At 43.0% G+C, this 23,050-nt stretch overlaps 1 pseudogene; it reads left to right on the forward strand.

Moving 5' to 3' along the window:
- The first annotated feature begins 12,062 nt into the window (after window positions 1-12,062).
- LOC115088530 lies at window positions 12,063-20,694 on the forward strand (annotated as a pseudogene).
- Window positions 20,695-23,050: the final 2,356 nt, after the last annotated feature.

Here is a 23,050-nt window from a genome sequence, read left to right on the forward strand (position 1 = left end):
TGAAGGAGCAAGTCCAACCATTCCCACAGTCGAGACAAAATAAAAGTAACCTTCGTGAGTTCATCTTGGAAGAGTTAGTCTTGGCTGCAGAGCAAATTGCATGTAGCATTGGTTGATAAACCCTCTGCAGAGCTTGGATTCCCTGTTGATACAAGGCAGAGCTGGTAGGGCCAGCAGAGCCCTGGAAGAAGAGGGAGATGGCTATTGGCTGGCGGGAGCATGGACTGGAACTGACTGACCGAACTGGCATCAAGCCGGGCGTGGAGATGCTCAATGGAGGAGGCCAATGCCTCAAGGAACCGCTGTTGTTCTTGCACTTTGGAAGCTAGGCCAGGGATGGCCCAGTCCATGGTCTTTGCAACCTGTTGCACAGACGGTGGACTCTTGGGCCGAGGTGGGGTTGATGCTACCCACAGGGCAAGCCCTACAGGTCCCCACCATCGGCAGGCGGAGCTGGCTGGCTGGAGCTTCGCCAATACCAGCCCTCTTTCCCCACAGGTTGAGCCCTTAGGTACCAGGGCCAGATGGAGTTAGGTGGGCCTCTGTCCGAGGTCTTCTTAGGGATGATACGGAGGTCAACCAGGAGTCAGCAGCAGTGGAAGTTGGTAGTCGGATCTGGACGAGGCGGAGTCATGGAGACCCAGGTGCCTGGGAGAACAAGAGGCAGAGAGGTGGCACCCGCGTAAGAACAGGCCAAAGCGTGAGAGGCAAGTCCAAACTGAGTTCAAGAGAAGCATCGTAGAACAGGCTGGAGTCAGGGCAGGTGGCAGGCAAAGAAGAGTGGTAAGACAGGCGGAGGTCAGAACCAGGAATCAGCAAGGCAAAGGTCAAACCAGAAATCAAGTAGAGTTGTAATCAGACGAAGCTATGGTTGGGTCCAGGAGAAGGTCAATAGCATGGTCAGGCAAAGCAGTGGTCAGGTCCAGGAGAAGATCAATAGCGAGGTCAGGCAAAGCAGTGATCAGGTCCAGGAGATAATCAGAAGCATGGTCAGGCAAAGCAATGGTCAGGTCCAGGAGAATCAGTCCATAGGAATAATCAGGGTAGACACAGGATACAGGAGCAGGAATGAATACCAGGATCAGGAACAGGAACTCAGATGAAACAGGAACCAGGAACACGAAGGGATCACCAGAGGAAGCAACTAAGCACATGTCCAGTGTAAAGACCTGTTGCAAAGGCAAACAAACTCTGGCTGGGCCCAGCTTTATATACCGGAACCCAGTGACGTCATCATCTAGGGCCATGGGTTGGATTCCCGCCGAGGCCCCTTTAAAAGAAGAAGAGATGCGTGCGCCTAGAGAGGGGCACGATGCGGGTTGGCAGCGTCTCCTCACAGACCACGTGAGGAGGCCCGCCGCGGAGCAGAGGCATTCATCGCAGAGTCAGGAGCACAAGGGGCGGCCTGGAGTAGGAGGCGGTGGCCCATGGCCGCACGAGAGAAGCAGAGCTAGGCACTGGAACAAGGGTAAGAGGGCCTGGCCACGGGCCTGCTGCAGCTGGCAAACGCAACAGAAAAAAGTCAGCCCCATTATTTTATCACATACTGTATGAGAGAGCTGTAGATAAATTTTCCAAGGAAGCATTAGACCGCTAACATGGGTCTCCAATGCTCCAATAAACACTTCCCCCAAAAGCAAAAAATAATTGCCCTGGGAGTCAATGTCAACCTCAGCTAGCCCCCCCCCCCCCCCCACCTACCAAGGCAGCACTGCTCCCCCCCCCAAAAAATAAAGCAAATAAATTGAATGGCACATGCACAGTGATAGCCCTTTCCCTTTCCAGATCCCCTCCTCTTCAATGGCAAAAATTCCCATAGATAAAGGATTGCCCCCCCCCCCCTCCTCTGGCCCATCCCACCCACCCCCTTCCCAAGCAAAAACGTTTCCCTGGCATCTACTGTCCCCCCAACCCTGAAAAGTAGAAACCTGGTGGTCTGGGGGACAGGTGGACCCCCACTCCCTAACCCCCAGTACCTTAGAAAAGGGTCCAATAGCTCGCTGGGGGCTTAGGTGCTATTTTTCAAAAAGGCTCTTACCCGACCTTGCCGTGCCCTAGTGATGTCCTGAGCCTGTCTAGCCCTGTCCCTGACCTGGCCTTGGTGTCTTACTTCTCCTGCCCATGTTCTGCTTTGTTCCTGTCTTTGCCCTTCTGGTGTCTTAGCTGTCTGGTCTCTGCCTTGCTTTGCACCCTTTTCCAATTTTGCCCTGCCTTTTCTCTGTGCTTATTTTCCCTGTTCTGGTCTCTTTGTCTGCCTTGGTTCCTGCCTGCTCTGCTTTTCTTCTGCCCTGTACTAACTTCTCTTTCCTGACCTGGCCTGACCTTCAATGTTGCCTAGTTTGCCGCCAGCCCTGACCTTAGTTTGCCTGATCTCTGCTTGAACGATGCCTGCCCTGACATCAGCCTGTTTCATCTCTGCTTGTATCCCTGCTCCAAGGACACTGCCAGCGAAGTCATACTGGCTCAACCCAAGGGGGAGGGGGTCCACTAAGGCAGAAGACCTTACACTCCCAGGCTCTTGTGTCCTGTGCTGCTCCTGCCAGGGGATTATCTTTAACCAGCCTGCACAGTTGTGAAAGCATGGCAGATTTGCTTTCACTTGGGTGCATCAGTATCATGTGTCCATGTTTCTATCACGTACAGTATATCTGCCAGGTCATCTGTGAACAGATCACTTAATCGGTTGGACTTATTTTGGTTGGGTAGGGCATTCAAGAGTAACTTGTTATTCTTTGAGGGTTGGTTTGTATATTGTCTTGGTATTGAGAGTTCCTTAGTGTTCATTGGAGTTCCTCTGTCTGCAAAGTCCAGGATCAAAGTGTAAGGAGTATTTACCTTATCCCTTGATTGTGAAAATTGGTGATACTGAGAGGGATGATGGTTTTAAGTGCGGTTTGTGGCACATTATGGAAGTTGGGTAGAAGAGGTGCACTAGAGTGCCAGAAAGTTAAGAACATAAGAACATGCCATACTGGGTCAGACCAAGGGTCCATCAAGCCCAGCAGCCTGTCTCCAACAGTGGCCAATCCAGGCCATAAGAACCTGGCAAGTACCCAAAAACTAAGTCTATTCCATGTTACCGTTGCTAGTAATAGCAGTGGCTATTTTCTAAGTCAACTTAATTAATAGCAGGTAATGGACTTCTCCTCCAAGAACTTATCCAATCCTTTTTTTAAACACAGCTACACTAACTGCACTAACCACATCCTCTGGCATCAAATTCCAGAGTTTAATTGTGCGTTGAGTAAAAAAGAACTTTCTTCGATTAGTTTTAAATGTGCCACATGCTAACTTCATGGAGTGCCTCCTAGTCTTTCTATTATCCGAAAGAGTAAATAACTGATTCACATCTACTCGTTCTAGACCTCTCATGATTTTAAACACCTCTATCATATCCCCCCTCAGCCATCTCTTCTCCAAGCTGAAAAGTCCTAACCTCTTTAGTCTTTCCTCATAGGGAAGCTGTTCTATTCCCCTTATCATTTTGGTCGCCCTTCTCTGTACCTTCTCCATCACAATTATATCTTTTTTGAGATGTGGCGACCAGAATTGTACACAGTATTCAAGTTGCGGTCTCACCATGGAGCGATACAGAGGCATTATGTCAGCGAGGGGGGAGATGTGGGTGTTGAAATTATTGCTAATGGTTATGGTTTATGCCTGGTTGGGTGGTAGTTCCTTAGTTAGAATGGGTGATGCATTACCTTATCTATTGACCAGGTTATGGGTGGGAGAGATGGCAGCCAGAACCAGAATCTTCAACTGTGGATCCTTGATTCTCTAATGGATTGTGGGGGGAGATTGCAGAATAGCACCCAAATTACACACAAAGGGGCCCGCACTTAGGCATAGTTCTTTGGTGTCATACCCATCTTTAAAGAGCTGATCAGCAGCAGCAGTAGCAGAAGTCAGTGGGGAGTGGAATCGGGATTATTCAGACTCAGTATCAGCTGATTAGAACAGTGGATTGTTGAAGGGGGGGGGGGGGGGGGTCCAAGATGGACATCGAGCACTAATACACTCACTCCTGCAGCAGGTCCTCTGGGAGCTGGAGCTGGAGCACACAATCCTTCAGTGTGGCTCTTTAAAACCCAATCCTAGTGCCCTACCTACTTCTCACCACCAGAAAAATACACACACACAATGTTTTTCTACTACTGCCCTCCTTACCTGTCCCAAACATATCCAGAATCTGTTAAGTGCTGGCCTTCACCATCTCTGCTCGGAGGCTATTCAGCCTTATCTTCAGCTTTGACTCTTACAAGATTGATATTTAATCCAACACCCAGATACCTTTTAGGGTTTTATTACCAAGTTTTGTAATAATCCCTACAGCCAGCAAAAATATTGAGACTGCTGTTCAACAATATCTGACCTCCCCAAGCTCGTTGGCATTTGGGTTTTAACCATGGTCTTTCCATGTAGGTTACCCCAACCTTCTTGGATGCCTGCTGGAGCTGCATCACTGATGTTTTAGGGATGTAGCACTGTTCCACACAAGTTCCTTTAGTGCCTTGTTAGAAGCCTGATGCAAATGTACCTCTGCTGTTCTGGGTAGTAACCATTGCTCCATGAGCATTTAAACATTGCTGTGTAGGATTGTTTTCAATTCATCTGCTCAAACAATAGGACAAACTGATATCAAATGATATATAAAAAGCTTGTAATCATTTGTAATTTATAACATTGAAGGATTGAATGTACTACAAAGCTTGATAAAGTTGCAGAATCTCTCGATATTATTTGTGTATGTTGAGCAGCAACATTACACATATTTCCTGTTTATTTCCATTTAAGACTCTTCTTGAGTCTTTTAATGCTGTTATTGTGCACATTTTAAAGATGTAAGAGGGTCTAGCATACAAGTAGAAGGATAGCAAGACATAAAACCTAGTAAATGCTCTGGGGAAACACACAGTGGCTGAGAGCTATCCAAGGTCCTGAATCAAGATTGAGCATACAGTATGATCAAAACCTTTAGTTTCATATAGCAGCTCATTACCGGATCCTGTGGAAAAAGAAAATTTGCAGTTTCCAAGAATTTATATTGATTTTGCAGCTTATATGCATATTTTCCCTTATTAAAAAGAAAAAAAGAAGAGCGAGCATATTGAAAATCTTTCACACAGAAAATATTTCTTTAAACAACTAAACAGTTGTCTACCTTTTTTGTGAGTTTGGAAATATTGTCTTGTTTTGTTTAATTTTCCATTTCTTACCTTTATTCTCTCTCTCATTTCTTTCAACAGGTACCAGAAGCTCCAAACAGCTGAAGGATGGTTGGGAAACATCTGGGGGGAAATATTTAACCGTTGAGCTTTTCAGTTATCCACCTAAATGAACATAAGAACATACCATACTGGGTCAGACCAAGGTTCCATCAAGCCCAGCATCCTGTTTCCAACAGTGGCCAATCCAGGCCATAAGAACCTGGCAAGTACCCAAAAACTAAGTCTATTCCATGTTACCGTTGTTAGTAACAGCAGTGGCTATTTTCTAAGTCAACTTAATTAATAGCAGGTAATGGACTTCTCCTCCAAGAACTTATCCAATCCTTTTTTAAACACAGCTATACTAACTGCACTAACCACATCCTCTGGCAACAAATTCCAGAGTTTAATTGTGCGTTGAGTGAAAAAGAACTTTCTCCGATTAGTTTTAAATATGCCCCATGCTAACTTCATGGAGTGCCCCCTAGTCTTTCTTTTATCCAAAATAGTAAATAACTGATTCACATCTACCCGTTCTAGACCTCTCATAATTTTAAACATCTCTATCATATCCCCCCTCAGCTGTCTCTTCTCCAAGCTGAAAAGTCCTAACCTCTTTAGTCTTTCCTCATAGGGTAGCTGTTCCATTCCCCTTATCATTTTGGTAGCCCTTCTCTGTACCTTCTCCATCGCAATTATATCTTTTTTGAGATGCGGCGACCAGAATTGTACACAGTATTCAAGGTGTGGTCTCACCATGGAGCGATACAGAGGCATTATGATATTTTTTGTTTTATTCACCATTCCCTTTTTAATAATTCCCAACATTCTGTTTGCTTTTTTGACTGCCGCAGCACACTGAACCGACGATTTCAATGTGTTATCCACTATGACGCCTAGATCTCTTTCTTGGGTTGTAGCACCTAATATGGAACCCAACATTGTGTAATTATAGCATGGGTTATTTTTCCCTATATGCATCACCTTGCACTTATCCACATTAAATTTCATCTGCCATTTGGATGCCCAATTTTCCAGTCTCACAAGGTCTTCCTGCAATTTATCACAATCTGCTTCTGATTTAACTAATCTGAACAATTTTGTGTCATCTGCAAATTTGATTATCTCACTCGTCGTATTTCTTTCCAGATCATTTATAAATATATTGAAAAGTAAGAGTCCCAATACAGATCCCTGAGGCACTCCACTGCCCACTCCCTTCCACTGAGAAAATTGTCCATTTAATCCTACTCTCTGTTTCCTGTCTTTTAGCCAGTTTGCAATCCACGAAAGGACATTACCATCTATCCCATGACTTTTTACCTTTCCTAGAAGCCAACATTTATGCTTTATCCTATTTTCTTCTTTTGGATCCTTCTTCCAATTTTTAATGAAGATCTTTTGGCTAAAATAGCTTCTTTCACCTCCCCATTTAACCATGTCGGTAATCGTTTTGTCTTCTTTCCACCTTTCTTAGTGTGTGGAATACATCTGGACTGTGCTTCTAGAATGGTATTTTTTAACAATGACCACGCCTCTTGGACATTATTTACTTTTGTAGCTGCTCCTTTCAGTTTTTTTCTAACAATTTTTCTCATTTTATCAAAGTTTCCCTTTTGAAAGTTTAGCACGAGAGCCTTGGATTTGCACACTGTTCCTTTTCCAGTCATTAAATCAAATTTGATCATATTGGGGTAGATTTTAAAAGAAGCGCGATCAGCCTACTTTTGCTTGCGCATCAGACTCAAGCAAAAGTACGCTGGATTTTAGTAGATACGCGCGGAGCCGCGCGTATCCACTAAAATCCTGGATCGGCGCGCGCAAGGCTATCGATTTTGTATAGCCTGCGCGCGCCGAGCCGCGCTGCCTCCCCCCGTTCCCTCCAAGGCCGCTCCGAAATCGGAGCGGCCTCGGAGGGAACTTTCCTTTGCCCTCCCCTCACCTTACCCTCCCTTCCCCTACCTAACCCACCCACCCGGCCCTGTCTACACCCCCCCCTTACCTTTGTCGGGGGATTTACGCCTCCCGGAGGGAGACGTAAATCCCCGCGCGCCAGCGGGCCTGCTGCGCGCCGGGCCGCGACCTGGGGGCGGGTACGGAGGGCGCGGCCACACCCCCGGGTCGTAGCCACGCCCCCGTACCCGCCCCCAAAACGCTGCCGACACGCCCCCGGAACGCCGCGACGACCGGGCCCGCCCCCCGACACGCCCCCCTCCGAGAACCCCGGGACTTACGCGAGTCCCGGGGCTCTGCGCGCGCCGGGAGGCCTATGTAAAATAGGCTTCCCGGCGCGCAGGGCCCTGCTCGCGTAAATCCGCCCGGTTTTGGGCGGATTTACGCGAGCAGGGCTCTGAAAATCCGCCCCATTATGATCACTATTGCCAAGCGGCCCCACCACCGTTACCTCTCTCACCAAGTCCTGTGCTCCACTGAGAATTAGATCTAAAATTGCTCCCTCTCTCGTTGGTTCCATTTAATCCTACTCTCTGTTTCCTGTCTTTTAGCCAGTTTGTAATCCACGAAAGGACATCGCCACTTATCCCATGACTTTTTACTTTTCCTAGAAGCCTCTCATGAGGAACTTTGTCAAACGCCTTTTGAAAATCCAAGTACACTACATCTACTGGTTCACCTTTATCCACATGTTTATTAACTCCTTCAAAAAAGTGAAGCAGATTTGTGAGGCAAGACTTGCCTTGGGTAAAGCCATGCTGACTTTGTTCCATTAAACCATGTCTTTCTATATGTTCTGTGATTTTGATGTTTAGAACACTTTCCACTATTTTTCCTGGCACTGAAGTCAGGCTAACGGTCTGTAGTTTCCCGGATCGCCCCTGGAGCCCTTTTTAAATATTGGGGTTACATTAGCTATCCACCAGTCTTCAGGTACAATGGATGATTTTAATGATAGGTTACAAATTTGTACTAATAGGTCTGAAATTTCAATTTTTATTTCCTTCAGAACTCTGGGGTGTATACCATCCGGTCCAGGTGATTTACTACTCTTCAGTTTGTCAATCAGGTGTACCACATCTTCTAGGTTCACCGTGATTTGGTTCAGTCTATCTGAATCATTACCCATGAAAACCTTCTCCATTATGGGTACCTCCCCAACATCCTCTTCAGTAAACACCAAAGCAAAGAAATCATTTAATTTTTCCACAATGGCCTTATCTTCTCTAAGTGCCCCTTTAACCCCTCGATCAGCTAACAGTCCAACTGACTCCCTCACAGGCTTTCTGCTTCGGATATATTTTAAAAAAGTTTTTACTGTGAGTTTTTGCCTCTACAGCCAACTTCTTTTCAAATTCTCTCTTAGCCTGTCGTATCAATGTCTTACATTTAACTTGCCAACCTTTATGCATTATCCTATTTTCTTCTTTTGAATCCTTCTTCCAATTTTTAAATGAAGATCTTTTGGCTAAAATAGCTTCTTTCACATCCCCTTTTAACCATGCCAGTAATCATTTTGCCTTCTTTCCACCTTTCTTAATGTGTGGAATACATCTGGACTGTGCTTCTAGGATGGTATTTTTTAACAATGACCATACCTCTTGCACACTTTTTACCTTTGTAGCTGCTCCTTTCAGTTTTTTCTAACTATTTTTCTCATTTTATCAAAGTTTCCCTTTTGAAAGTTTAGCACGAGAGCCATGGATTTGCTTACTGTCCCCCTTCCAGTCATTAATTCAAATGTTATCATATTATGATCACTATTGCCAAGCGGCCCCACCACCGTTATCTCTCTCACCAAATCCTGTGCTCCACTGAGAATTAGATAACCCAAATAAAAATTTACATAACCATTGCACTAAATTTAATTATTATCATTAAAAAAAATCATCTATCCTCAATGGATTACTAATTATAAATCAGAGAATGACAAAAATAAAATCCTATTATAAAATAAATTATATCCACCATAATTGATGGCTCCGTTAATAGTTCTAATATTGAACCAATAGTTAATCAGTAAAGTTAACTAAAACAGACAGGTCTTGATTTTATGGCGGTATCCCAACAGAGCAGTCTCAGATCTGGGTTTGACGGGATTCCTTCCAGAAATGAGGGGCATGTCCTGAAAAGGATCATTTCCAAGTTGACTCCAGTCTTATAGTTCAAAAAGAAGTCTCCAATATTGCATGCCTAGCAGATATGTAACATTTTACACAGTTTAATAAATATGCTGGAGTTATACTGTGCATTACTTTGAAGGCAACTATCAGGATTTTAAATTGTATACAATAGATAATGGGGAGACAGTGTGGACTTCTTAATGCAGGAGTTATTCTGACTCTGGTAACCCACCAGCAGATGTGCAGCAGAGTTACCTATGCATGTTTTTCACTGGTAGCCCTATGTAAAGGGAATTACAATAATCAAGACCTGACAGCACAAAAGCATGCATAAGAGTCTTAAAATATTTACCGTCTAGATATAGGCAGATTTGTCACATGTAGTGCAACTTCATAAAAGCTTTCTGAGACACATTGTTAAACTAGGTTTCCATCATAAGAGCTGAATCAAATGTGATGCCCAAGTTAACTATTTGATTCACAACTGGACATTATTTAATATGATATTTGAAAGGCGGGCTAAAAACTAGCATTTTTTAACCAAGTAGCAAATATCAAAGAAGAAAAGAAAGAAGAAAGAGCGTGGAGAGCAGAGGCAGGGGTATGCTAGGTGCATGCTTTACAGACGTTTCCCAGGAATGGCGCCGATATGCTATTATACAGTGGTAACTTATCTTTCTATTTCTGAATCAGCCTTTCATGCTAGGTAATTCTTGCCATCTCCTGCAGCCATTCAGTACTTTTAAGCATAGTCTTTTACTTCCACAACCTCAATATTAATCCTTTTCCATTTATTACTGCACTTGCCAGCCATCTTCTAGTGACTGTTGAACTGACATAATTCAGCAAAATCATGCTCTGTACTTATTTCCTACTTCCTGGGTTAATTATCTTGTATTGTTCAATCTATCACTTGCCAGATTTTGTTCCATAATGTCTGTAGGCATGAACAGCTACATAGTATATGTGTTAATGTATCATCTTCCGTTCTACATCCCCAACAGACACTATCCAGATTCATCCCTGCTTTTTCCAATTAGACACGTGTCCAGTACCATCTGTTGATTATTTTGTATTATATTAGTTAGCTCTTCACTCTCATATCTGTTTGTCCTTTAGCCAGAATATAGTCCCATCCTCCCACATCATTTTCCATCAGTTCTGCTTCCCATTGTAGCCTCACGTTACCTTGAATGGAAGCTGTGCTCATTTCATCCAATAATCAATTAGAAAATCTGAATATAGTGAATCACATATTTGGATGTTTCACAATATTATTTTTAATTAATAAAAAGGATTCCTTGCATGGTCTATTCTCTAATGCCAAGTTTGGGTTTTTTTCAAGCATTTTTCAACTGCAGGAATTTAAAAAACTGATCATTTTGTAGCATCAGACACCTAAATCGTGTGTGTGAGTGGGCTAGTTGGAGAGGTGATGGTGGTAGGGGTTGCATGAGGGCAGAGAGATCATACAGAATGGGAATGGTGAGCAGATACGGAATTATGGGCGAAGAGTGCATGAATCAGATGAAAGTACGCAAAGGCCCCTATATACACAGCCATTCAAATTCATAAAAAGGAATCTACAGGTTGTTATACACAGTTTACTCTGATGTCCACATCTGAATTCATATGGTTTGTGGCACTGATAGGCCCTTATTTTCTAAGGCTATCGCAGGCTTGCACTAACAGCGCAAGCCTGCGATAGCTAGCGAAGGTAGCACACGCCTGCGCTACCTACATCGGGGTGGAGTCGGCCCTGGAAGAGGAGGAGTCGGGGCGTCACTGGGGCCGACTCTGCGACGACGGCATGGACAGCAAAAAGGTAAGAGCATTTTCGCTGCCTATTTCGCGGAGTTATTGGGCGCGATGCCGGCAGCGATCGCACCGCGGAGATGTGATCACTGCCGGCTAGTGCAGGACCGCCCCAATGTTTCGGACCCCCGCCCCTCTTACCGCATTTTTCTAAAGTATTGCAGGCCTGCGAAACTTTAGACAATGAGGCCCATAGTTGGGTTTTTGATGCAGATGTTTGTAATGTGTTTTTGTATGTTTTATATGCACCATACGGAATAAAAATTAAAAAAACAAGTTTGTAATCCATATTTTGTTGTGGTCTAGCAAATAGAATCATGTATCCATCATTGCTCAATTTGAATGTTTCATAAATTTATTTTTCATGGTTGATCTGCTATAACACCCATTTCTTTAGCTAGGGTTACTTCAGGTTGAAAATTGGTGCCAAAATGACACTAGATGCCGATGTTTGAGAGGTGAGGGATGTTCTTGAAGATATAGACATACAATTGTACTAACTATACTCATTTGATCTATTGCATTATGTTTTAGAGATGGAAATTCACATGTAAGTGACTGATATGATGATTAAGTGACCTGTAAGGTTCTGGTGGCCCCCTGATGCAGAAAACTATTTCAAAATGTGGACTATTTTTGGGTGATTGTATCAACTGATCACTAATTCAAGATAAGTACTTTTAATTGCAAAAACAACTTCCAAAAAAAAATTTCATGAACACAAACTTACCAAAGCCATATGGTTATTTATACGGCAAAGAAAGTTGGCAAAAAAAATGGTAGTGCCTATTATGATGGCTGACACTTTGATTTAACTTATGCATGAAGAAGGTTCTATATTGGCATTTCACTGTGTTTCTTCAGTCGCTCTGCACACCATTCGGTATGATGCAGATTTATACCATTCCCAGGCACAATCCAGTCTTCCTCCTAAGTGTGATCATGTGGAAGCTGATTCAAGATGAGTTTACTGCATGGCTACTCCCACTTCATCAATGACAAGGTCATCAACTCAGTTGGGCAGCTTTCACAGTTGGAGTCTTGGAATGGGACCATGTTCTTCTGGGACCTTACAACAGGTACCACAGCTTACCTCATCATGGCAACACCAAGGATGTCCTGAGTGTGGCCTTCTCTGCTAATAACCACCAGCTCCCATAACAAAACCATCAAGCTCTGAAACATGCTGGCGGTCTGTAAGTACGTGGTAGAGGACTAGAGTCACAATGAGTGGATCTTCAACATCTGCTTCTTCACCATCATCATTTTCTGCAATTGAGACAAGACTCCTGTTAGCTCTGTGGGTCTCATGGCACAGTTAATCAGGCATAGCTGTGGGATCTGAATGAGGGCAAAAAACTGTGCATCCTGAATAGCATGGACATTATCAGCATAAGCTGCTTCAACCCCTAACCTCTATGCACTGTGTGCTGCTGCTGGCTGCGGCATCAAGATTTGTGATCTGAAAGGCAAGGGTATCGTGGATGAGCAGAAAGAGGATGTAATGTATTTATTTTATTTATTTATGCAGTTTTTATATACCATGGCACAGAAAGCAAGTTTCTATCTCTACGATTCACTTAAAAAGAAAAAGAAGAAGTACAATAAAATCCAATATAAACTCAATTTGATATTCATAAAACTACAATTATTAACACTAAAAACTAAAAATACGAATGTACAAATAATCTAAAAACATAACAAATATTAAAACATTAAGATTAAATTAATCAATGTTAGTACTTGGCACCAGCAGCAACACTGAGCCTTCCCAGTGCATCCTGATAGTCTGATCTGCTGTGTATCAGCCACTCCTTGATAGATATACTGGTAATCTGATCCACCTCAGGCAGGTCACCATCCGTACCCAATAATCTGCACATGGCAACAAAAACTGCTAAAGAATGTATGTGAAAACCATGGCCCTGACCTAGAACCTTTTTTTTTTCCTAAAGAAAGACACCACTGCCCAATGCCATCATAGAATGTACCAAATAGAAATACTCTGTGTTAGACATTTAGAGGTAGATATTCAAAGATCAACGTTTAAGTTAGCCAGATAAGTCTACCTTATAAGGCTAACTTCCCCCCCCCCCAAAATAAATAAATAAATAAATAAAATCATTAGCTGGATAAGTCTTACCTGGCTAATTTTAGACCTGCTATTGAGCAGTTCTAACTTATCTAGCTAATATAGCAGACTCTTTAGTTTTGGGTAGAACTTTTTATATCTTTTTTAAAAATGCTGAAAGTACTGACAGTAAGGAAATGCACAGTCCAAGAATCCAAGTAACAAGAATTTATGACAGGCAAGGACTGTAGCAAGAACCCAGGAACATGGAAGAAACATGGGCATCTAGGAACACAGAGGACTGGAAACAGGAAGCAAGGAAACCAAGAAAGCAATGAATCAAAAGGGGCCCAAGATGGGTCCCGAGAGGACACGCAGAAAAACTCTGTCTATACCTGAGTGATTTCTTCATTATTTCCTCCTGCTCATGGTGAAATGCAAAGGAAGATTACCGGGCCTTCCTTCTACTCATCCCCAGTCTGTTCTGATGTGTTAGAAAGTGATTTTGGAGCCTTTTCATCCTGAATCTGCTTCCTCAGGAACAGGTGTTGTTGAGTTCCGATGCCAATCACTCCCCTCACAGCATTCTCCTCATTGGCATCATAGGAGTATGATGAAGTTCCTGCTGGTAGTGGCATGAATGGAGGCACAGGGGGATCTTTAATGGTCCTGTATTCAGCATCGGAGCCTGCCAATTTGAGTTGCTCTGGGAACATGCAGCATGAGGCTAGGGGAGCCACAGATCGGGAAGATACAGAAGCAGGTATTCATGTTTATTATTTCTTGATTAATCACAATTACAAAAGTAAAACAAAGCAATGTGCAATTAAAATAAGCACAACTAACAATAATAAAAACCATAACATATTGAAACAAATAAAATAACAAAAAACAAATCTAAAAAATAAAATAGAACAAAATACAATAAAAAATAACCAAAATACAAGTAATTTCAATTAAGAAATATAAAAAGAGCATATACAAGCTAATTTAATATTAATTAAATGTGCAAAAGCTTATATAAACAGATGAGATTTAAGTGCTTTTCTTGTTGGGCCTGGTAATTCCCATTTCTCTGCGACTTCACTCTCATGATAACAAGGTACGATTGTTGCAGTTTCACAGACAAGACTGTGCACTCCAAAACCCTCTCCTGTCATTTTGGATAGCATTTGGACTGTTCCCTCCTTGTGGAGCAATCTTTGGTTTCTTTAACAGCTATTACTAATAGCATTTATACTAAGACTCAATCTCAGTCAACATGTGTGTTGGCTCATGCTGAACAGATAGGAGAGTTACAACAAGAAGCCGGAAGACTTTTCCTATCCAGGTCACCCTTGTTCAAGATAAAAATTTGGTTCACCACAGGCTTAAAAACCCCATGAGAATGCTGAATTGGCTGTTTTATATTTTCCTGTGGTTTCTATGATATCTTATTCCAAATTATTTAAAAAACTTACATGTGGAACATTCTTGGTCTATCACAATGAGTATTGCCCCTTCTACAGAAGGCTTATTATGTTAGCTTTTGTAGGTTTTGTGGACCCTTGGCCCGAGGTGGGGGTTGGGCCTCACAGGTCCCCACCATCGGGAGGCAAGGTAGACAGCAAACAAAGGCAACAGGACCATGGCTGTGGCCCAGGAGAGAGGAGGCATAGAAGAGCTGTCTGCATCACAACTATTTGATCACAGGCATCTGCACTGTAGCAGTACTGCGGGGTGCCCCGAGGAGCAGGGTCAGAGAGAGTCAGTTCAATGGAATCGCAGTGCTAGGCAGGTCAGGAGAGAGGATATACCAGAGGAAGGATCTCCAATACAGAAGCGCACAGGGCAGGCCCTGAGGAGCGGGGAGTGCAGAGACAGGACCCCTGATGTGGTAATGCTGAGGCTACCCCAAGGAGCGGAGAAGCATAGAGACAGGATATCTGCTGAATAGTGAAGCGACTACCCCGAGGAGCGGGATAGGGCAGAGACAGAGTCCCAGGTTCGGAAGGGCAGAGCAGGCCCCCGAGCCAGATTCTTCAATCAGAGAGCAGAGATCCAAGGCAGGAACCGCAGGTCCGGAGAAACAGGAACAAGCACCAGAGGAGCTTGTTGCCAAGTCGGTTAGCATAAGCCAAAGGAGGTGCTTAAATATCTCAGGCTAGTGATGTCATCAGCCGGGGACAACCCTAGAGTTCCCTCCATTGGGCCTTTAATGGGAGGACAGATGGCGCGTGTTTCTAAGGTGTCCCGGAATCGGAGCGTAGGTCGGCGGCATCCCAGCCGCCACGCGGGGCATGGAGAGCCAGGAGGAACGTGGCGGTAGTGGCTGGCAACAGCCGCGAGTTCACCAGGAGTGCAGAGCCAGGCATGACATGACGTGAGTTGGGTTGGCCGCAGCCGACTGTCATAAATATTATCTCCCAAGTAGACAAGGATTGGAGACTAGACTAGGTGCAGATAACCAGGAGACTGTTCTTTGGACATTTCAGCAATATTGGAATTTACCTTTGAAAATGAAGCATATAAAGCTACAAAACTAATATCTTTTATTTCTCTACAAAATTGAGATTTGTCCCTTAGATTGTTTTTTTATAATGTACATTCTTTGTTTATTGGGTTTAAAGTTTTGAATTTGTCCATATTTGTGTAGAGCCATCCAAGCTAGGAGGGAACATTTCTTGTTATGCATAATGAAGTTGTGGCTATGGGAGTCTTATCTTTTTATATTTTCTCCTTTTCTTCTTACCCTCTATTTACGTTATACGACTTAATTTTAATCATTCTTCCAAAGTTTCATTAAGCTTGTTATTTGCTTCAATTATGCGTTCCATGTAAAGGATGTGCCCTCATTCAGTGGCCTTTCTATATGTTATCTGTAAACCAGTACGATGTGTAAACGGCAATCGGTATATAAAAATGTTAAAATAAATAAATAGATGTTTTGTTGCATTGCCTACAGAGAAACATATCTTTTTTTTAGCCCTCTCAACTTTATTGATTCCAGGATATCCAGTAGTGGAAGGTCTCCATCTGCTTGAAATGTTGGATGGAGAGTGGATATGGGCATATGGGGCTATATGCTGACTAAATGTATATGGTGATACATCCTCTTGACAGAGATTTCTCTTTTTTTAATTTCCTTGTTTTTTATCTCCCTGTGTTTCTGGGTTTTATTCTCTTATGTATTGGTCTAAATAGAGCATTAAGCTAGTTATTGTATACCTAGTTTGTTTCTTGTTAATCTCACTGTCTTGCCTTTTGTTCTCTTCTTGGCAAGAGCCAACTTGTATATTATTGTCAAAACCTATAAATACAAAATTTTTAAAAAAATCAATGACTCAGGAGGGAACAGAGCACAAGATGGGGCAGAAAGGCTCTGATCTATGAGGGCTGGTCCCTGCTGGGCTACTCATGACAGTGAAGAACCTGTACATGGCACAGCCAGCAGAGAGCAGGCTGAACTACAATCCCCAGGAGGGAAAATAGCTCCTCCTGTAGCAGCAATGTCTTGAATCCTATGGGGCACTGGTTCAAGAATGGCCTGTGCCTGATACCCTCCAGTTTCTCTCCTCCTTCCAGATGAATTCCCTCCCTCTAGCAGTATCATTTTCATCTAATCTCTCCCTCCTCTCTCCTCTAACTCAGTTGGTATCTCTTTCCTACCTCCTTCATTCAGTCTTCTCTCCCCTTTTATTCACTCCCTTTCTTTATGGTCTCTTTCCCACTCCTTACCTCATCTCTTCCGGTTAAAGTGTAAGGAGTACTAGGTTTTGGACTGGTGATCTAGAGACAGAAAAGCAGGAAGAGAGAACTACAGAGACACAAGGGAGTAGGAACCTCTAGTAAACACATGATCTCTAAGGAAAAGATGAAGACAGGGAATGGGAAGGGGAGGATTATGCACTAATGAGGAGCAATATATAAGAACAACCATCATAGAGCAACTTTTATTGACACAACAGCCCCTAGGATAATTTTCTGCTCCTAATTTGGTTTTTGGTTCATTACTCTTTGCTACTGGAGCTCCTTGCCTAGTTCATGACTCCTGCCTTCTGTTGGACTTCTCTGTTGCCTTTCTGATTCTCCCCTACTAGGTCTTCCTTCCTGCTGGATTTTTCTGTCTGCATACTGTGACCTTGTTCCTGGTTCTGGGCAATGTTATTATCCTATGCTCCCCCGACGCGCACCCAGGCCACTCTCCTAGGCGTGCGATTCTGTATGCAAATGAGGGCCCGTGGTAAAAAGGAGGCGCTAGGGACACTAGCGCATCCTAGCGCTTCCTTATTGGCAGAAGTGGTGGCTGTCAGCGGGTTTGACAGCTGACGCTTAATTTTTCCGGCGTCGGTTGTCAAACCTGCTGACAGCCATGGATTCGGAAAATGAATGCCAGCAAAATTGAGCATCCGTCTTCCAACCCGCGGGCTGCGGGCAGATTTTTTTAAGATTTTTTTTGGGGGGGGGGGGGGGGGGCCTCCGACTTAATATCACTATATTTTTTCTGCTTTTCTATACACTTGCCCGGTGCCGCCCTTTGGGCAGGCGTTAATTTCTGAGAGTAAAATGTGTGGCTTGGCTGCACATTTTACTTTCTGTAACGCACAGGACTAACTGATAGGCTCATCAACATGCATTTGCATGTTGCGGGCACTATTAGTTTGGGAGGGGTTGGACCCATGTTTTCCACGCACTATTATTACCCCTTACTGTATAAGGGGTAATAATAGCGCGTGGAAAATGCGCATCCAAACAGAAGCTAACGGTGCGCTTGGCCTGAGTGCACCGTACTGAATCTGCCTGATTGCCGTCAGAATAATGCTGGAAGCACTAGGAGCAGGTAAGTCAATAATGTGCTCCCTGCTATGGTTTCAGGAATCAGGGGAGGGGAACAGGAGAATTTGCAGTTTTGGGGGCCAGCCTCAGGACACTAAGGACTGTTGTTTTCTTTTTTTTTTGGCGAGTTTTGTGGTGGGGAGGTGAAATTGATCACCTGGCCCATACTTATCTTTAAGTATTTTCTGGGGTGGGGAACTGGAAGACTGGCCTAAAAGTCTTGACATTTTTCTTATAGTTCCATTTTTAGCCACTTAACTGGCTATATTTTGAATATAACTGATTAAGTAGCAAGTTATTTGACCACACAACTTTCAAACCTGATCGGTTATATTTGAACGCTCTCTGGTTAGAGGTAACTGGCTAACTTTAGGCGAGTATATTCAGTGGGACATTTATCCTGATGAATATTTGGGGAAAATGATTCAACCAACGTTTAGCTGATAAGTTATCTGCTCACCAGCTTTCTGAATATTGGCCTTAAAAAAATACCGTGTTGGGCAGACCATTGGTCCATCAAGCCCAATATCCTGTCTCTGCCAGTGATCAGTGCAGGTCATTTGGAAGTACCCGGCAGATCTAAAAAGGGAAGATTCCTTCCTTGTTGCTCATTCCCTGCAATAAGAAATAATGTTCCCTATGTCTACCTGGCTAATAATTGTTAATGGACCTGGGCCTGGCTGGTGCTATTTTATATGGAAAAAAAAAGTACAATGGCACCAGCTTCCGGTAGCTACAAAGCTGGAATGACTGGAGATCACTCCTGCCTGTGGAGGAATTTTCAACAAGATGGTAAAATGGTCCAGTGGGGGTTCAAGAAAATCGGGAGAGAGCCCAGGAGGTTGGGGGGGGGGGGGGAGGGGAAGGGGTTGCAACAGGGACAGCCTTCTTTTTTTTTTTTTTTTAAATGAAATGAATGACATTTCATTCATTTTTGTTTCCTTTCATTTTAAAATCAAAATGAAATAAAATGAGATTTTTTTTTTAACATTTCTCCCTTCATTTCCAATGAATGCACTGCTCTCTGGGATAGTTTTCAAACCAAATTACACACATAAGTTTCTCCAATTTTCAAAGCAAACGAGTGTAGTGGCCAACTTCCTTGGCAGGGAGCTACAAAATTATCTCCCAAATGACCAGTGTTTCTGAAATAAAAGAATTATGTCAGTATGGTCTTCTTTATTATGTTTTGAGATGTACCAGATTCTGTTTAGGTGCAGATTCAATAGAATACTGGCACTATGTGGAATCAGAGGGAACTAAGAGGTCAATATTCAGATGCATTTAGTCAGATAACTCACTAGTTAACCAGCTAAATGCCAATTTTTAAAAAATACTTTAGGCACTTATCCAGCTAAATTATAGATGGATAACTCATTATCCGTCTAAAGTTTAGTTGGATAACAGAGGCATTCCAGGGCAGAATTAAGTTAGCCGGCTAACTCCAATAATCAGAGTTAGACTGATAAGTTATCTGGATAACTCTGGTTGTGCCAAAGAGCAGTCCTAAAGTTAGCCAGATAAAGGTACCCAGCTATGTTTTAGATAACTGGCTATATTCAGTAGTGTGGTTGCACCAAGGAATATCCCTCCAAAGTTAGCCAGATACGTTTATTCAGCTAACTTCGTAATCCAGCCAGTGACTATTACCCCTTAAGTTCTTTGTATATTTGTTTTGAAAAGCACATTGGCGGCATATTCAAGCTGTGTATAATGAGCCTAAACAGGTATGGAGATGTGCTCTCTAATTGAATCTTGATATGGGGAGGCAATTTACAGAAGTTTTCACATAGCTATACATGTCTTTACATACATGTAAACTCTTTTTTTTTTAAATTTCTTCCCACTTCTACCTCTCATGAATACTGTTTAAGGTATGTGACCAGTGGAACAGTGCATAATACTTTTAGCAGCAGCAAAAAGGGGTGTGGCGAGTAAAGTATAATTTTCAAAAGTATGCATGTAAATATACGTGCAAAAGTCACGCCTGCTCTTAAGCAGATATAACTTTATGTGCATCTGTGGGCTCTGGTTCCACATGCACTCCTGAAAATTTTAAAAATTCCGACTACAGTCTGCAGGTAAAACATCCTCACAGACTTTGGCCTATCTGAGCTATTTGAAAATCACCCTGTAGGAGGGTAACGTTATAACAGCCCCACGTAGGCCTGAAGTCCATGTTTAGAAAGTACAGCAGACTTCAGCCTGAATTTTCAAAGTGGCCTTGCGTATATACATCCACATTGAAAATTTGCAGGCGTACTTATGGAACCAGCACTGACCTACGCACCCAAAGTTACATTTGCTTAGGAGCAGGTGTGAATGTGCATTGCGTACGTTTACGTGCACGCTTTTGAAAATCATAAATATGCCCGGAAACGTTTCCTTGACACCCCCCCCCCCTCCCCCAAGGAATGCCTCTTTCTAGTATGTGTGAAATTGCTTCTGCCTGTGATTTTAATCGCAGAACCCCCAGGGCAATTTTCTGAAAGGCCATTTACATGCACAAACACCACATTTTATGCGTGGAAATGCTTTTGAAAATCAGGCCCCACATGTCATATCTACCTGGTTATGGAAAATGTTTCTGTTTTCAGGTCCTCTACAATAAGGTTGAATTGTGCATTTTCCCTAACAGTTGGGCAGCAATTTAAATCTTCACAGAGAAAGAGCAAATCTTGACAGTGAAAATAAACAGTCTGAGTAAGCTGGCATGAATCAGTAATATTGCTTTTGTATTTATGGTAAGATATGATTAGGAATTCTGGTTTTAGCTTTCAGTCTTCAGCCATTTAGCTGTTCATTTACAACCAAATTTGTAGTTGTACAAAAGTACGAAATCTAGGGGTAATAATTGACCCAGAGCTAAACATGAAACAACACATTTCACAGAAATTAAAAGAAGGTTATGCCAAACTAATGGTACTCAGAAGACTAAAACCCCTGCTAACACTGAACAATTTTAGCACAGTGCTACAGGCAATGATATTCGCGAGCACAGACTACTGTAAGTCTCTGCTATTAGGGCTACCTCAAGTTACCATTAGACCACTCCAAATATTGCAAAATTCTGCAGCTAGAATTTTGACAGGCAAAAAGAAAAGAGACCACATCACAGGAAAACTTGCGGAACTACACTGGCTTCCAATCGAACAAAGAATACAATACAAAACACTGTGTTTAATTCACAAACTAATCCATGATGAAAAGGCTGACTGGTTTAACATTGCACTGCGCGTACATGTTCCAAACAGAAACCTGAGATCTGCTAATAAGGCCCTACTAACTGTTCCTTCTGTTAAACCAGCACGCCTCACGCAAGTAAGGGAAAGAGCACTCTCACTGGCTGGACCTGTACTATGGAACTCCATGCCACTCGAAATAAGGCTGCAAACAAATTTGAAACTATTTAAAACTAAGCTGAAAACATGGCTCTTTAAACAAGCTTTCTTGAAAAACAAAGAGAAGGAGGAAAGCAGTCGATAGATAAGGACGCACCGAGCAATCAGCTTTTTTCCCTTATATCTCCCAATACATATTAAAGTAGATTTGAACGCTTTACAGTTTCCTAACCGACATTTAACCTTTATTCAACACATAGTCTCTATTATTAAAATATGTTACCATTCCATGTTGGCACATGTTTAATTTGTAATCTATACCAATTATATTATTTTCTTATTGTGCCTTTCTGTAAACCGTTGTGATGGTGAATTAACTTACGATGGTATAGAAGAGTTTTTAAATAAATAAAATAATACAGGACAGGGCTTCCCATATTTTTAGACAGTGTGAACCCATTTTAGCACTTGAAAATTTGCATTACCCCAGAGGACAACCAAAACAAATTAGCAGGGGTGCGATTCGCCTCCAGCAATCACTCCTCACTCTTCCCACACTCTAGGTTATCTCTCGCTCAACCACCACCCACTCCAGTGTATTCCCTTCTCCCAACCTCTACTCATCTCGCTTCCCAAGCCCAACCCCTCTCTCATGACCTCCAGTCCTTTTTCCATTCCCCCATTGATCCTCTCGCCCCAAAACTCTTCTTATAACCTTCGACTAATCCTCTCATTCCCCACTTCTTATCCTCCACAGCCAATCCCTCTCCATCATATCAAAACCCCAAACCTCTCCTCCCTCACATCCCTCCCTTGAAATAGCCCCTCCTTCAAACACTCCCATGGCTAGGTTCAGAGGCAACATTTTTGTTTGGGCCCTGGGCCAAAGGTAGATGACAATTGGTAGGGAGGGCAGGCTGGTGAAAAGGGCAATGCTTTTCCCTTGGCTAGGCTCAGTGGTGGATGAGGAGAGAGAAGCAGTGCAAGCTCCACAGGCCCATCCACATTCAGCCCTGCCCTTGCCATATGGCTGATCCCAAGCTCAACAGTGATCTGCTAGTAGCAGCAGCAGCAGCATTACTAATGAAAACCAGTACAGGGTGTGTGGACTAGTACAAGCTCACAAGACTTGCAGGTACCTTGGTCTCTTCTTGTGCAAGGCTTCCTATTACCCCAGAAATTCATGCAAGGGCAATGCCAGTGCAGGGCTTATGAATGGGTGCTGGCTCGCAGGACACACATACACACACACACACACACATACTTCCTTCCATTACTAATGCTGCTGATGCTGGCACCTGAAGAGTGCCACCATGTGAGGTGACCCCAGCTGAAGATTTTGTGATCCCATTTGGGAAGCCTTGATATAGGAGGTACTCTTCAAATGGTTTTATGTGCATAAATGCCTTTTGAAACTTGCTACAATATATGCTACTTTTACATCTGTAACTCCTTCGACAATTCACTTCATGGCAGATAAGGCCCAACTGGACAAATTATTCTGCCCAGTTGTTATGGTCTACTATAGCTCTAGCTAAGAATGTATCCAAATTGTCAGCCATACATGCTTGACCACCTAGAAGATATCACACCTTATCCAATTCAGTTTTGCTGCTTTCTTGTTTTGGTCCTATAGTCAGAGGAAAGAATATAACACAGGTCACCAGACATTTCAAGGCAAGGGCCACATAGACCATTTCAAATCATTAAGAGTGATGGGCG

Source organism: Rhinatrema bivittatum, chromosome 3, assembly GCF_901001135.1.
Source record: "Rhinatrema bivittatum chromosome 3, aRhiBiv1.1, whole genome shotgun sequence".
In the NCBI taxonomy this organism is placed as follows: domain Eukaryota; kingdom Metazoa; phylum Chordata; class Amphibia; order Gymnophiona; family Rhinatrematidae; genus Rhinatrema; species Rhinatrema bivittatum.